Source organism: Macaca fascicularis, chromosome 1, assembly GCF_037993035.2.
Source record: "Macaca fascicularis isolate 582-1 chromosome 1, T2T-MFA8v1.1".
Classification (NCBI taxonomy): Eukaryota; Metazoa; Chordata; class Mammalia; order Primates; family Cercopithecidae; genus Macaca; species Macaca fascicularis.
In genome coordinates, this window is record NC_088375.1 from 126,666,308 (window position 1) to 126,681,637 (window position 15,330).

The 15,330-nt window shown below is 36.5% G+C and overlaps 1 protein-coding gene across 6 annotated transcripts in view; it reads left to right on the top strand.

The window, feature by feature from the left end:
* Positions 1-15,330, top strand: part of VAV3 (vav guanine nucleotide exchange factor 3) — a 398,293-nt gene that overhangs the window by 102,742 nt on the left and 280,221 nt on the right. The gene's annotated exons all lie outside the window — the stretch shown is intronic.

The window sequence follows — 15,330 nt, forward strand, 5'->3', positions numbered from 1 at the left end:
ATTGGTTTTAGAGCAGCACAGAATTTCTACACCTTCTGTAGGACAATCGTTCAAATATTTGAAGATTGTTATCATGTTTCTGTAAGTCTTTTCTTCTTCGTTGCCTTCTTTTCTTTTGTAAAAGATAGAGTCTCACTGTGTTGCCCAGGCTGGACTCAAAGTCCTGGGCACAAGCAGTCCTTGTGCCTCAGCCTCCCGAGTAGCCGAGACTGCAAGTGCACGCCACCGTGCTCGGCTTCTCTTCTTAAAATGAAATAAACATAGTCTCCTCAGTTCTTTCTTTTTTGATTATAACTTTGTCTTCTGTGGGTCATTTGAGATGTCTGATTATGATAACACATATGAAACAGTACAGTTAAAGGTCGAGAAATTTAAAATTGAAGGAGAATAGAAGCCATTTAAAGAAAGGAACACTGTCATCATACCAAGTAGTCTGAGGATTGCAGTGATCTCTCAGCAGCCTTGAGTCAAGTAAAAAAGAAATCCACCAGGTTAATCCAGAAATGAGTTCATGAACTAGCTTAAAGCCTTTGTTCCCAGTGGTAATTTGGAAAATGCTAAATTAAAAGCCTAAGAACTTAAATTATCATAGATACCTAAACATATAAAACCTAGAAAACTACCACAATCACCACTCATACACCTACTATTGAAAAATTATTTCTGTCTCTATAAAAAAATACAAAAATTAGCCAGGTGTGGTGCCATGCACGTGTAGTCCCAGGTACTTGGAAGGCTGAGGTAGGAGGATGGCTTGAGTCAAGAATGTGGAGGCTGCATTGAGCCAGGATCATGCCACTGCATTCTAGCCTGGGTGATAGAGTGAGACCCCATGTCAAAACCAAAAACTAACATGTGACCATGTTTGAGTCATCTACTATCTATTATAAATACATATATACCACCATTTTTGCTGAACAATTTAAAAGTAAATATAGGTAGGCATCATGACTTTTGTCTCCTAAATACTTCAAACAATGCAGCTCTCAAAATAAGCATATTTTTCTCTATAACCATAATATCTTTATCACATATAACAAAGTGAATAATACTTCCCTGATACTATTTAATATCCAGATATTTAAAATATCAAATTTTACTAGTTTTCCCCATAATGGATTTTATAGCTAGTTTCTTTGAATTTGACATGATTGAATAAAGGTTCAGACATTACTTTTGGTTGCCATGTCTTCGTGAGTCTAAGAAAAATGTTTTCTTTAGCAGTTTTATACATATCTTGATTTGAATTTAATTTTCTGATGATCTACCAAAGGCGATGATATTTTTGATGTATTTATATTGGATTTATACTGCTCCTCTTTGGGTTTGAATAAAGCTTTAGTTTTCTATAATTTAGGGGATTTTTAAAAGCCTTGGCTTGCATTCACTGTAAAAGGGACTCAGTAAATATTTTTAAGATTTAAATAAGCCCTATAATGTTAAACAGTTTACAAGTATTTTAGGACTATTACCAGCTAAGCACTAAATCAATTATCTAGAATTATTCCATGTTTTCATACAGAGTTTAAATCCAAGGAATGTACTCTTTTAGACAAATAGATCCTAAAGCATGGTTTTTAATAAAGAAATGTCTCAAGGGGCTAGGTGTGGTGACTCAACGTCTGTAATCTTAGCACTTTGGGAAACAGAGGGTGGAGAATCACTGGAGCCCCAGAAGTTTGAGACCAGCCTGAGTAACATAGTGAGGTTTCATCTCTACAAAGAATTAAAAAATGAACTGGACTTGGTGGTGTGCACCGGTAATCACAGCTATTCAGGAGGCTGAGGTGGGAGGAGGTCAAGGTTGCAGTGAGCTGTGATGGTGCCACTCTACTCCAGCCTGAGTGACAGAACAAGACTCTGTCTCCATAAAAGCAAACAAACAAACAAACAAAAAACACTCCTCAAGAGTCTTTGAGAGTTTTGGAGTCTTAGGTGATTGAACGCTAAGATTTTTATCTGGCTAAACAACCACAAAAAAGAGAAAACAAAAACACCCAAACCCCAAACAACAAATTATTTAGACAGTATTTAAGCCATTTTTACTTTGTCAAAAATGTTAGAGTTCTGATTTATCCCTGCCTAAAAGAACTGTATAGTTTCAAGAATGTTTAAAGAATGAGATGTCATATTCTTGCCCATGGGATTTCATTTCTGTGGAGCATTTACCCAAATATTATTTGCTGTGACTCACATTTCCAGGATACTCTCATCTAGAGCATCAGTCCCCAACCTTTTAGGTACCAGGGACTGGTTTCATGGAAGACAGTTTTTCCATGGACTGGATATTGAGGGAATGGTTTGGGGGTGAAACTGTTCCACCTCAGATCATCAGGCATTAGATTCTTACAAGGAGTGCACAACTTAGATCCCTTGCATACACAGTTCACAGTAGGTTTCGTGCTCCTATGAGAATCGAATGCCCTTGCCGATCTGACCGTAGGCAGAGCTCAGGCAGTAATGCTCACTCACCCACTGCTCACCTCCTGCTGTGTACCAGACTGTACTGGTCTGGGGGTTGGGGACCCCTGTTCTAGAAGTTTCACTGCTTTTTAAATTTTTCTTAGATGGTATCTGACTTAAATTTTTCTTAGAGTTTTGTTCTAAGAAATATAGTTAAAATTTCAAAAGCAATAGTTTTGAAGGATGGTTTAGAAGAGAAGAAACTGTTTTTAGAAAATCTTGTATTATTTTCAGTGCTGTCAATATGTTGATCTCAAAATGAAGATCACATTTTTAATCTTAGCCTGCTAATAGAAAAGCAATGGAAAGAAAGCAAGGAGATTTTCTTGTAGTTGAGTGGATTTTCCTCCTTTAGTTTAAACTGTGGTGGTGTTATATCTTTAAGAGTGGTTAACTCACTTAAGAGTGACAAGAATTCCCTAAACTCAAAAAGTATAAAATGTATAGGCATATTCTTTATTACATTTATTATTGCCAGAGTTGTTGTAGTTTGTTCAGGATAACATTTTCTTTACCTGTGTTGTTATTATATACTACTTGTTACATAAATAAAATCTGCCCCAAAGTTGGGTCTTGTAAATAATATAACATTTTAATCCTCTTTTTAATGAAAAATTTCCCATGTAGTCGGTATAGCTTTATTCCACATTTTTTCTCTCTCAAGCTCCAGCTGATCTAAAAGGAATCTAGGAAGCATTCTTCATTCACCCTTTAAGAGGCCCAGCAAAGTCTTTTGGTAAAGTTGACAATTCTTTTTCTGAGACAGGAATCAGGCACAGTCAGTCGATAACTTCCCCCCTTTCATTCTTCATTCATTCTGAATATTTTATGACAAAAGCTTTTAGTTTTGTTACAGAAAAAGATACAAAGCCCAGATTTTTCCAAAAGACCTTACCCACAAGAAGGTCTACGGTGGTAAAACAGAAGTTGAAAAATGTTGAAATTGAATTTTTTTCCTTATTTCATATTCTCCATTGTCCCTAAATCTGTACCACTCAGTGTCATGGAAAATGTTAGTACAGTCTAAAAAGTTATTACAAAATTCAAAATTTATATTTAACTTAGGATTTTTAATAAGGATAGTAAAACAATAGGGATGGTGTTACTATATTATTTACGTACTTTAGTACTCCTTTAGGGGATGATTGATTTATTTTTTGGCTAAAAGTAATATATTAGCAATGTAACAATACCAAGTAAATCTTTACTTTCACGGATAGCTTCTCTTTGATACATATGTTTATACCTCTGAATGTTTAACTTTTTGGATTTTGATATGAGTGAACACAGGCACATAGGATCATAAAATCTCAAGGCAGTCAAGGTTTCAGTAATGATTTCAGTTAATTAAGAAAATCAATTTAAGGAGAAAAAGAATGGTTCCATAGTTTATTCACTGTAAATCAAATTATTTTATCTACTTTGTACAGTTTTGGGGAGGATTAAAACAGACAATGCCATATGTAAGGTTTTCAGCATACTGCCTGCCATGACTATGTGCTAGAAAAGTATCAGTTTATAAAATATGTGTTTAAACTGGATTTATGGAACAGAGGCAGTTCTTTGCATATTTCTACTTACATATTTTTCTTCTATCTTAAAATGAAACCTCTCTTCACTACAGTTGTATTGAATAAATTGCATCAAATTCAGATTAAAGATACTTAATCTTTCTGAGGAACTCAATAAGAGTTAAAGAGGGATGGAAATAAAGAAAAAACAAAATACATAAAATATTTACTACTGATTGCTCAGTAGTTATCAGTAGTCATGTAATAATTTATTACCCTTTTAAAATTAGATGATACATAGGCTGTACTATATGAAATTGCTAATATTTGACAAAAATCGTAATTTTTTGTGGTTTTGAAAAATGACTTGCATATTTAACCCAATTCTTTGTCTCTGGCTTACTAAGAAGACAAAGTATTTGTCCTAAAATGAGAAGATCTGTCAGTATGGATGGTGAGTTGATGTTTCTGCCTGGCATTTTTTGTTCCTGTGTGTGTAAAACGATAGCCATATGAGTGTATATTGTAGAGCGTCAGATTTTCCTATAAACATTTTCCTTTAAGTTCCAAAGAGGAATTAGAAACAGAGTTGCGTGTAATAGAAAAGGTTCTTGGAATGAGTCAGGGGACCGGGGTTTGCATAATAACTGTACAGACTTTTTCAGCTCTGTCTCTGACTGCCTGACTTCTCATTTGTTTAATTATCTTTTGACAGGTCAACAAAAATTTAGTGTTGACTATTTGGAAGTCTGAATTATCATTAATTGGACTTGCTTTCAGCAGATTATATGTGCTAACTAATATAATGTCTGTACTCATCTGCCTGACTCTTTGCAAAATTATATTTCTATAGTGGTAAATGATTGTCCTTAGTAATTACTGCTTAATATTGTTTTGTCTGACTTACTGCATTGTAATTTTATCAAGAATTTTAATTTGTGGTAGTAAAGCTAGACAGATGTAAGTTTTTTTTTAGACATTTATTCAATTTCTGGAAAATAAAAAATATCTGAAGATAGGAATTGAGGATAAGAACTTGGGAAAACATTTTTTTGTTGTTGCTCCTTGTGTTCACAAATAGTAACATGTGGAGTAGCTCATATCTGGCATCCTTTTTAGTAACACATTTCATTTTGCAAAGATCAAACATTACTCATTACCTCAAAGGATGATGTTAAAACAAATAAACCCTGAAAATCAATGAAGAATATTCTACAGGTCTTTGAAATCTCATGCAAATATATCAAGATCATCTGCAAAGAAATTTATGGTTTTGCATTCCGTAGTAGTCTGTCACAGTCTTTGAGAAAGTCTAGGAAGAGCAAATCTAATGATGATTTATTCTTCTTTGAAGATAAACCTCATGAGTGCATGGGAAAGTAATGACATAAGTTTATAAACATTCCCTTTGCTTAATTCTGTTACCTTGATTGTTCATGGGGAGAACGTGAAGTTGACAGGTGTTCCTTTTTTAGCATTGTAAAAATCAGCTCAACTAATCTTGTTTAGGTTGTTGAATATTTTACTTAATACTCCTGTCACTTTAGCATGTATTTTTTTAGAAAGACAATTCTGAGACTGTTGATTGACCTCCAGAATATGGGGAGAAATTTGTGGCCATTTTTATGATGGATGACAAGGTTTTATACATCTTTAGAATGGATGTCATTTTTTTGAAAAATGACTTGCATATTTACCTTCATTACTTTTTTGTTTTTTAGATACAGGATCTTACCATGTGTATTGGTCGTGGTTCTCTAGAGGGACAGCACTAATAAGATATATATATCTCATATATATATCATATATGATATATCTCATATGAATTTATTTCATATTTGAAACAAATATATGAGATATATATGAGATATATCATGTATCAGAGATACATCAGATATATGTGTACCATTCATTGTCATGGAAAATGTTACTACAGTCTAAAAAGTTATAACAAAGTTCAAAATTTATATTTAACTTAGGATTTTTAATACAAATAGAATATATATCAATATATATCATATATATGATATATATGAGAGTTCATTAAGTAGTATTAGCTCACACCATCACAAGGTCCCACAGTAGGCTGTCTGCAAGCTAAGGAGCAAGGAAGCTAGTCTGAATCCCAAAGCTGAAAACCTTGGAGTCTGATGTTTGAGGGCAGGAAGCTTCCAACATGGGAGAAAGATGTAGGCTGAGAGGCTAAGCCTTTTCATGTTTTTCCGCCTGCTTTATATCCTGCTCATGCTGGCAGCTGATTAGTTGGTGCCCACCCAGATTAAGGGTAGGTCTGCCTTTCCCAGCCCACTGACTCAAATGTTAATCTCCTTTGGCAACACCCTCACAGACATACCCGTGTTCAGAACTTTGCATCCTTCAATCCAATCACGTGGACACTCAGTATTAACCATCACACCATGTCATCCACAGTGGAGTGCAATGGTGCAATCCTAACCCACTGTAACCTCAAACTCTTGGGCTCAAGCGACCCTCCTGCCTCAGCCTGCCAAGTTTTAGCTAGGACTGTAGGCACACACAATACTACACCCAGCTAATTTTTAAAGTTTTTTGTAGAGATGAGGTCTCACCATGTAGCTCAGGTTGGTCTTGAACTCCTGTGCTCAAGTGATCTTCCAGCCTCCGTCTCCCAAATTGCTGGGATTACAAGTGTGAGCCACCATGCCTGGCCTTCCTTCATACTTAGAAATTACATGAATCATCATATTTTTATAGTAAAAACCAAAAATCTCATATTTGCTTTATTAGATAGGTTTCAGCCAATTTTCGAGAAGCTTATTAACAAGAGAATTAAACTTGAGAACAAATAAAGTGCTATCAATTAGTTATCATAACTTTGATAGGCAATTTAAATTAACTTTTATAACAGTAATACTGATTTTTTTATATTTCTGTCCTGGGGGAAAAGTACCATTTAAAATTTCCTTTTGATCAGTAAATCAGCATATTGGATAGCAATTTCAGCTATCTACTCATAAAAAATGTTATATCCTGGTTTGACTTTGGCTCAAAGCAGAAAATTGCTATGTAAAAATTTACAGAATAATGCAATACCCTCTACTCATTAGCTCCCAACTACTAAGAATATTATAAATGTAAGCAGTTTTCAGGAACATAGCAATGTGGGATATTTTCACTGGAATGACATAACCCATAATTAATCATATTTCTATGACTGCCATCAGTACCATCACCTTCCTTCAGTGTCTTACCTTGTATTTTGGAGTCCCAGATTTCATGTCAGCTTTCGAGTAGTCCTGCTGCTGGCCATAGGCTTTTCTCTCATGTTGCTTCTCACCCACTCCACCTGTGTCACAGTGTCATTTGTGAGCTTGCTTATGAGTGTGCATGGGGTGGTCTCCTACTCAGAACATGCCCGGCTGTGCTTCTGTTGCTTCCTAGCTGCCTCTGCAGCCTCTGTGAGGGAAGACTGTTGGGCACTACTATGGTAGTGAAGCCTTTGGACCTCCAGCGCCGCTCTGTCTTCTGGGTAGAAGTGGAAGGAGCCTGTGCTCTCAGCTCTCTCCGCACATTTTCCTTTCCCTGGACTCAGGAGGTGTTTTTCTAGAGTTAACACAAAGGGAGAGCTGTGAGACATCTTGCTGTATCTTGCCTCTTTTTCCCCTGGTTGCTTTGTTATTAGGCTGAATTCTTTTTCATTAGGTTTTGTAGTCCCTCATACTGTTAGATTTATTGTGGGTCACCCTACCAGTCCTAACAAGGACAACGGTCAGATTTGAAAGGCATAGATTTGGGGTAGGCTCCAGCTGTTACACAATTCCTGCCCCTGCTCTTAACAAATTTAACATATAAATGAAATTAACAGGCCTGGTGGGGTGGCTCACTCTTGTAATCTCAGCACTTTGGGAAGCCCGGTCCTGTGGATCCCTTGAGCTCAGGAGCTAGAGACCAGCCTGGGCAACATGGCAAAACCTCATCTCTACAAAAAAAATACAAAAATCAGCTGTGTGTGGTGGCATGCAGCTGTAGTTGCAACTACTCAGGAGGCTGAGGTGGGAGGATCACTTGAACCCAGGAGGTTGAGGCTGCAGTGAGCCGTGATTGTGCCACTGCACTCTAGCCTGGGTGACAGAGCAAGACCCTGTCTCAAAAAAAATAAAATAAAATAAATGAAGTTAACCAATACCAGAGATTTCTTGAAGAGCCTTTTTTGTGACAGACAGTGGACTGCTGTTCACCAAAACCCATTTCTTCTTGTTTCGGGGTACATAGGCAGATTGTATTTCCAAGCCTCCTTGCAGTTAGACTTAGCCATGTGATCAAGTTTTAGCCAGTGGATTGTGTGTAGCAGTAATGTGTACCATTCCCAGACCTGGCCCATAAAAACATTCGATGTGCTATCTTCCATGCTTTTGTTTTTGTGTGTTTTCCCCAAACACCAACTGAGTACAGAGGTCTTGGCTTTAGAAGATGGCAAAGGCACAAAGGGATGAATGCTGGGTCGCTATGTAGGGGAATTTCGTCTGCTAACCAGGAACACCATTGCTGGATTATTATGTGAATGAAATTAAACTTTAGCATGTTAAAATACAGAATTTTAGGGTTTGTTATTGCAGTTAGTGTTAGGCTTTCACATCATTTTTCAGCTGTATTCAATCTTTTTCACCTTCACATACCTGAGAGACGAGACAGTCCCATCATATTCATGATTCACTATGGCAGGGAAAGATAGTCTCAAGAAGGTCAGGGAGGTCATTATAATGACACACTGCAAAAGTGGTTGGGCAGGAAAATTGCAGAGAAATGTCATTAGATTTAGCAACATCGAGAGCACTGTTAAAACAGTTTCAGTAGAGTGGAAGTAGCAGGAGGTGAGATTGCAGAAGCATGAGAAGTAAATGGTAGATGAACACATGGAGACAGTGAATGAAGTTATCTAATATATTAGATTCCATCAACATAATCATAAGATTGCAAAATTTGTGGAAAACAAGGGATTGTGTTTTATTCAAGCCATTTGTTAAAAGATTTTAAGGTGAGGATCTTCAGCAACGTAGTAATAAGGTAACTATGTATCTGTTTGCCCAGGGTGGTGTCAGCTTATGTCTTAACCTAGCATAATTTTATTTTATTTTATTTTTTTTAGGCAGAGTCTTGCTCTGTTACCCAGGCGGAATGCAGTGGTACAATCTCGGCTCACTGCAACCTCTGCCTCCCAGGTTCAAGCGATTCTCGTGTCCCATCCTCCAGAGGAACTGGGATTACAGGAGCACGCTACCATGCCTGGCTAATTTTTGTGTTTTTTAGTAGAGACGGGGATTTGCCATGTTGGCCAGGCTGGCCTCAAACGCCTGGCCTTAAGTAATCTGCTGGTCTCAGCCTCCCAAAGTGCTGGGATTACAGGTGTGAGCCACCACGCCCGGCCCCTAGCATAGTTATTCACAGTGACCTTTCACTCTTAGCAATATCCCAGCTTAGGAAAAAAAAAAATACAGTTACCCCTACACTGTGACAACCTAATCTGCATACACAGGGGGTTCAGATCTGAAAGAGTGGCTGCTAAACACATAGAAAGTCAGCTTATAAATAAGTTGTCTGTGGAATATTCTTTAGTTACCTCTTATGAAGGAGTTAAAATACTGTTTCTTGGTTTACTTAAGGACATTGTCAAATTAGCCCTAATATAGGATTGTGTTTAGGAAATAGAATGTTGGATAACCTTCATTGATCTTGATTCTCTTTTGATCTATTTTTGTTTCTCTGGCTTTTCTCTTTCTGTGATGGTCTTTCTGTGTCCTGCTTTGTCATCAAAAATAACTTTTTGTTTTTTTTTTTAAAAAGACATTAAAAGAACTTGCAGCGCTATAAATGAATTTTTTTTTTTTTTGGTTCTTGAGGGATGGGGGAGGATCTTTCTGAGTATAGAAACAAGAACTTGTACAGAAGGTGATACATTTTCATTTATGAAAATGGAAAACTTATGTATCTCAAAAAGTACCCCCAAATAAAAGGCACATATGGCAAACTTTGACAAAATACATATTATTTATGGAAAATATAGTGTTAAAAGTTTTATTCTCCATAAAGGGTAAATAATGGATTACAATAGAAAACACTTGTCTTGTATGTTGCTGCATAGATTATTGCATTTAATATTCCCAGATCCATTCTGTTATTATCTCGGTTTCACAGATGATGGTTAGGTAACTTGCCATAGCCACGTGACTATTAAGTGGTAGAGAAGGAATTTTGAACCCATGTGGTCAGATTCCAGAGCACAAGCTCTTAACCGCTGCTCTCCTAGATCAATACATAAATGGAAAACTCAAAAGAAGAATGCTCATAAAACAGTTTTCACCCACATCCATGTGAACATACTTGCATACACTTATTAATATGAGTGACCAGTAAACATGCTTTTAAACCTGTTGAAAATGATGGCAAAATCAATACAATTTTTTTTTAAAAACTACAAGCCTTCGTTTTTGTCTATTAGATTTGCAAATCTTTTGTTTCCTATGAAAATACTGAGAATTGATAAAGGTGAGTGAAATGTTGGTGATCCTATCCTTTTAATAGCATTTGCCTGGTGAAATACACTCTTTAGGTCACGAATAGAGTGCTGATAAACCATTTTTGGTTAGGATTTCCCATGGTGTATATAACATCTTAAAATTGTTTATCATCTTTGACCTAATAAATATGCTTTTAAGACATTAATAAAATAAATATTCAGAGAGTCTTACATACTTAAGATATCGGTTGATATATGTAATGTTAATTTAATAATTTGCAATAAAAACTAACACCCATTCAATAGAAGAAAGTTGGTTAAGTGAGTTTTCAGAACTTCATAAAATGGAGAACTCTGTAGCCATGTAAATATTTTTGAAAAATAATGAAATGAAATAAATCCTCACAATTAATGAAAAGTATCTAATAAAACAGTATGTAAACCATGGTCCCCAGTTTTATTAAGATTATATAAGTAAGCCTGGAAGGAAGCTTACCAAAATGTTAACTGTGTTTGTTTTTCAGTGGCTAGATTCGAGTTGATTTTATTTTTATTTCTTTTCTATTTTACAAATTTTTGTATACAGTGACTTTGTCTTCCTTAATTGGAGACTCATTTTATTTTAAAAATACTTAAGATTTTGAAGAGTCCTTTAGGAACATACCTGTGTCTTCAAATTGTTTTTTTGGAAGGTTGAGAATTATGCATAGAAAGGAACAGGGAAACTAAAAAGGGAATTTCATCATCCTTATAAGGGAAAAATATGTAGTCCCATTGAAAACTTGTATGAAAGATACAGGTACGGTCTTAGTTCCATTTTAATAAACAATTCAAACCTCTAGTAGTCATTCCTCTGGCCTCAGTTGCTTAGCCTCAGAATCCTTAGTTGGAGGTATGATAACTTATTTGTGCCTCTGAACATAGCCTTTCCAGGAATCAGTTCTGCCTCAATGAGGATTACAGATTAAAAACAATCTCACTGTAATGTAATTGAAATTGAGAATTATATTTCCATTTTATTGCATCTAGTAAAACCTGAAACTCTTGAAAAACTTTTTTAAAAAAAATCAGCAAACTCATAAAATAGTATCAGTTACTCTATTTTCTAAAATATAAACAAATTTTCTTATTTTCTAAAATATAAGCACTCTACTGAATTGATCACAAATTTTTCTAAGTGGGTAGGTTCATATATTTGCTGAAACACATTTAGCTGATTATGCCTAATGGTGACATTAGATACATCTTAAAAAATCTTGTCTATAATATGTTTATTTCTAGCAACATCCTGATTTGGCAAGAATTATTTTTCAGAGCCTGTTCCCTTTGGGGACAGCATCCTGTGGGAGCACTTCTGTTTCCCTTTGACTTCCTGTGTATTTAAAGAGCTCTTAACAAGTATAGGGTATGTGGTGACTTTTTTATCTTGCAAATAAATATGAAAATCTTGTTCTGTGGCTCAGGATAAAATGAAGAAATGCTTTCCAGCTTAATAGGCAAGAACATTTAAGATTAAAGGGAAAATGAAAATAAAATGAAAATTCGCTATTGAAACAAAAATTTGTGTTTTTTTTTTTTTCTGAATGTTTTTCTACTTCAAGTAGGCTGGGTGTTAGCAGTCAAATTAAAACTGAATAGATATGGCAGTGATGCTTTTATAACACATCTGTTTAAGGCCAGATGATACAGATGATTACAAATGGTTGTAAGCCAAGTGATAGCTCTTCTCCTTTCCCTCCTCTCATGAATCCCTTTCCTCTAGCTTTGGGAATGAGGGCCAGCTTTCTTGTTCGTGTGGCAGCTGCTTCTCTGCACTTCTCAGCTCTGTCTTGTTCTCAGCTTCACCTTGGGCCCCTGCTGCTTTTGCAGCTTATCGCCACCTAGAATTCAGGACAGCTTTTCTCCCTTCAAGTTCTGTTGGTGTGGAGGGCAATGCCAAGGGCACACTTACCTTTACTGTTGCTTGGTTTCCCACTATGCAACTATCCAAGAGGAATATATATATTCACACACACACACACATATACATATATAGATGTGTATGTGTGGTAGCCTTTGTTAGATGTTTGCAGATAATAGGGAGGAATGACAGTTAGGAAGAGAAACCTTAAAAATAGGTGATCAGTCTGGCTCTATAAGTTAAAAGGGGGAAAACTTTTTTTTTCTTTTTTTTTTTTTTTAATTATACTTTAAGTTCTGGGATACATGTGCAGAACATGCAGGTTTGTTATACAGGTATACACGTGCCATGGTGGTTTGCTGCACCCATCAACCCATCATCTACATTAGGTACTTCTCCTAATGCTATCCCTCCCCTAGCCCTGCCACCCCCTGACAAGCCTTGGTGTGTGATGTTCCCCTCCCTGTGCCCGTATGTTCTCATTGTTCAGCTCACACTTATGAATGAGAACATGCTGTGTTTGGTTTTCTGTTCCTCTGTTAGTTTGCTGAGAATGATGGTTTCTAGCTTCATCCATGTCCCTGCAAAGGACATGAACTCATTCTTTTTTATGGGTGCACAGTATTCCATTGTGTATATGTACCACATTTTCTTTATCCAGTCTCTCATTGCTGGGCATTTAGGTTGAAATCTTTGCTATTGTGAATGGTTCTGCAGTAAACATACGTGGGCATGTGTCTTTATAGTAGAACGATTTATAATCCTTTGGGTGTGTACCCAGTAATGGGATTGTTGAGTCAAATGGTATTTCTAGTTCTAGATCCTTGAGGAATTGCCACACTGTCTTCCACAATAGTTGAACTAATTTACACTCCCACGAACAGTGTAAAAGCATTCCCATTTCTCCACATCCTCTCCAGCATCTATTGTTTCCTGACTTTTTAATGATTGCCATTCTACCTGGCGTGAGATGGTAGCTTATTGCTTATTGTGGTTTTGATCTGAATTTCTCTAATGACCAGTGATGATGAGCTTTTCTTCATGCTTGTTGGCCCCATAAATGTCTTCTTTTGAGAAATATATGCTCATATCCTTTGCTCACTTTTTGATTTTTTTTTCTTGTAAATTTGTTTGAGTTCCTTGTAGATTCTGGATATTAGCCCTTTGTCAGATAGATAGATTGCAAAAATTTTCTCCCATTCTATAGGTTGCCTGTTCACTCTGTTGATAGTTTCTTTTGCTGTGCAGAGATCTTTAGTTTAATTAGATCCCATTTGACTATTTTGGCTTTTGTTTCCATTGCTTTTGGTGTTATAGTCATGAAGTCTTTGCCTATGCCTATGTCCTGAATGGTATTGCCTAAGTTTCCTTCTAGGGTTTTTATGGTTTTAGGTCTTACGTTTAAGTCTTAAATCCAGCTTAAGTTAATTTTTGTATAAGGTGTAAGAAAGGGGTCCAGTTTCAGTGTTCTGCATATAGTTAGCCAGTTTTCCCAACACCATTTATTAAATAGGGAATCCTTTCCCCATTGTTTGTTTTTGTTAGGTTTTTCAAAGATTAGATGGTTGTAGATGTGTGGCGTTATTTCTGAGGCCTCTGTTCAATTCATCTGTACCTCTGTTTTAGTACCAGTGCCATGCTGTTTTGCTTACTGCAGCCTTGTAGTATAGTTTAAAGTCAGATAGTGTGATGCTTCCAGTTTTGTTCTTTTTGCTTGGGATTGTCTTGGCTATACGGGCTTTTTTTTTTTTTTTGGTTGCATATGAAATTTAAAGTAGTTTTTCTAATTGGGTAAAGAAAGTCAATGGTAGTTTAATAGGGATAGCATTGAATCTACAAATTACTTTGGGTAGTATGGCCATTTTCACGATACTGATTCTTCCTGTCCATGAGCATGTAATGTTTCTCCATTTGTTTGTGTCCTCTCTTATTTCTTTGAGCAGTGGTTTGTAGTTCTTGAAGAGGTCCTTCACATCCCTTGTAAGTTGTATTCCTAGGTTTGTTATTCTCTCTGTAGCAATTGTGAATGGGAGTTCAGTCATGAGTTAGCACTCTGTTTGTCTATTATTGGTGTATAGGAATGTTTGTGATTTTTGCACATTGATTTTGTATCCTGAGACTTTTCTGAAGTTGCTTATGAGCTTAAAGAGATTTGGGGCTCAGATGATGGGGTTTTCTAAATATACAATCATGTCATCTGCAAACAGGGATGATTTGACTTCCTCTTTTCCTAATTGAATACCCTTTGTTTCTTTCTCCTGCCTGATTGCCCTGGCCAGAAATTCCAACACTATGTTGAATAGGAGTGGTGAGAGAGGGCATCCCTGTCTTGTGGCAGTTTTCAAAGGGAATGCTTCCAGTTTTTGCCCATTCAGTATGATATTGGCTGTGGGTTTGTCACAAATAGCTCTTATTATTTTGAGATACGTTCCATCAGTACCTAGTTTATTGAGAGTTTTTGAGGTGTTGAATTTTATCGAAGGACTTTTTTGTGTCTATTGAGATAATCATGTGGTTTTTGTCGTTGGTTCTGTTTATGTGATGGATTGTGTTTATTGATTTGCGTATGTTGAACCAGCCTTGCATCCCAGGGATGAAGCTGACTTGATTGTGGTGGATAAGCTTTTTGATGTGCTGCTGGATTCTGTTTGCTAGTTTTTTTTTTTTTTTTCTTTTTTCTTTTTTTGAGACGGAGTCTTGCTCCGTCACCCAGGCTGGAGTGCAGTGGCATGACCTCGGCTCACTGCAAGCTCTGCCTCCTGGGTTCACAACAGTCTCCTGCCTAACCCTCCTGATTAGCTGGGACTACAGGCTCCTGCCACCACGCCCAGCTAATTTTTTATGTTTTTAGTAGAGACAATGTTTCACCATGTTAGCCCAGATGGTCTTGATCTCCTGACCTTGTGATCCACCTGCTTTGGCCTCCCAAAGTGCTGGGATTACAGGCATGAGCCACTGCACCT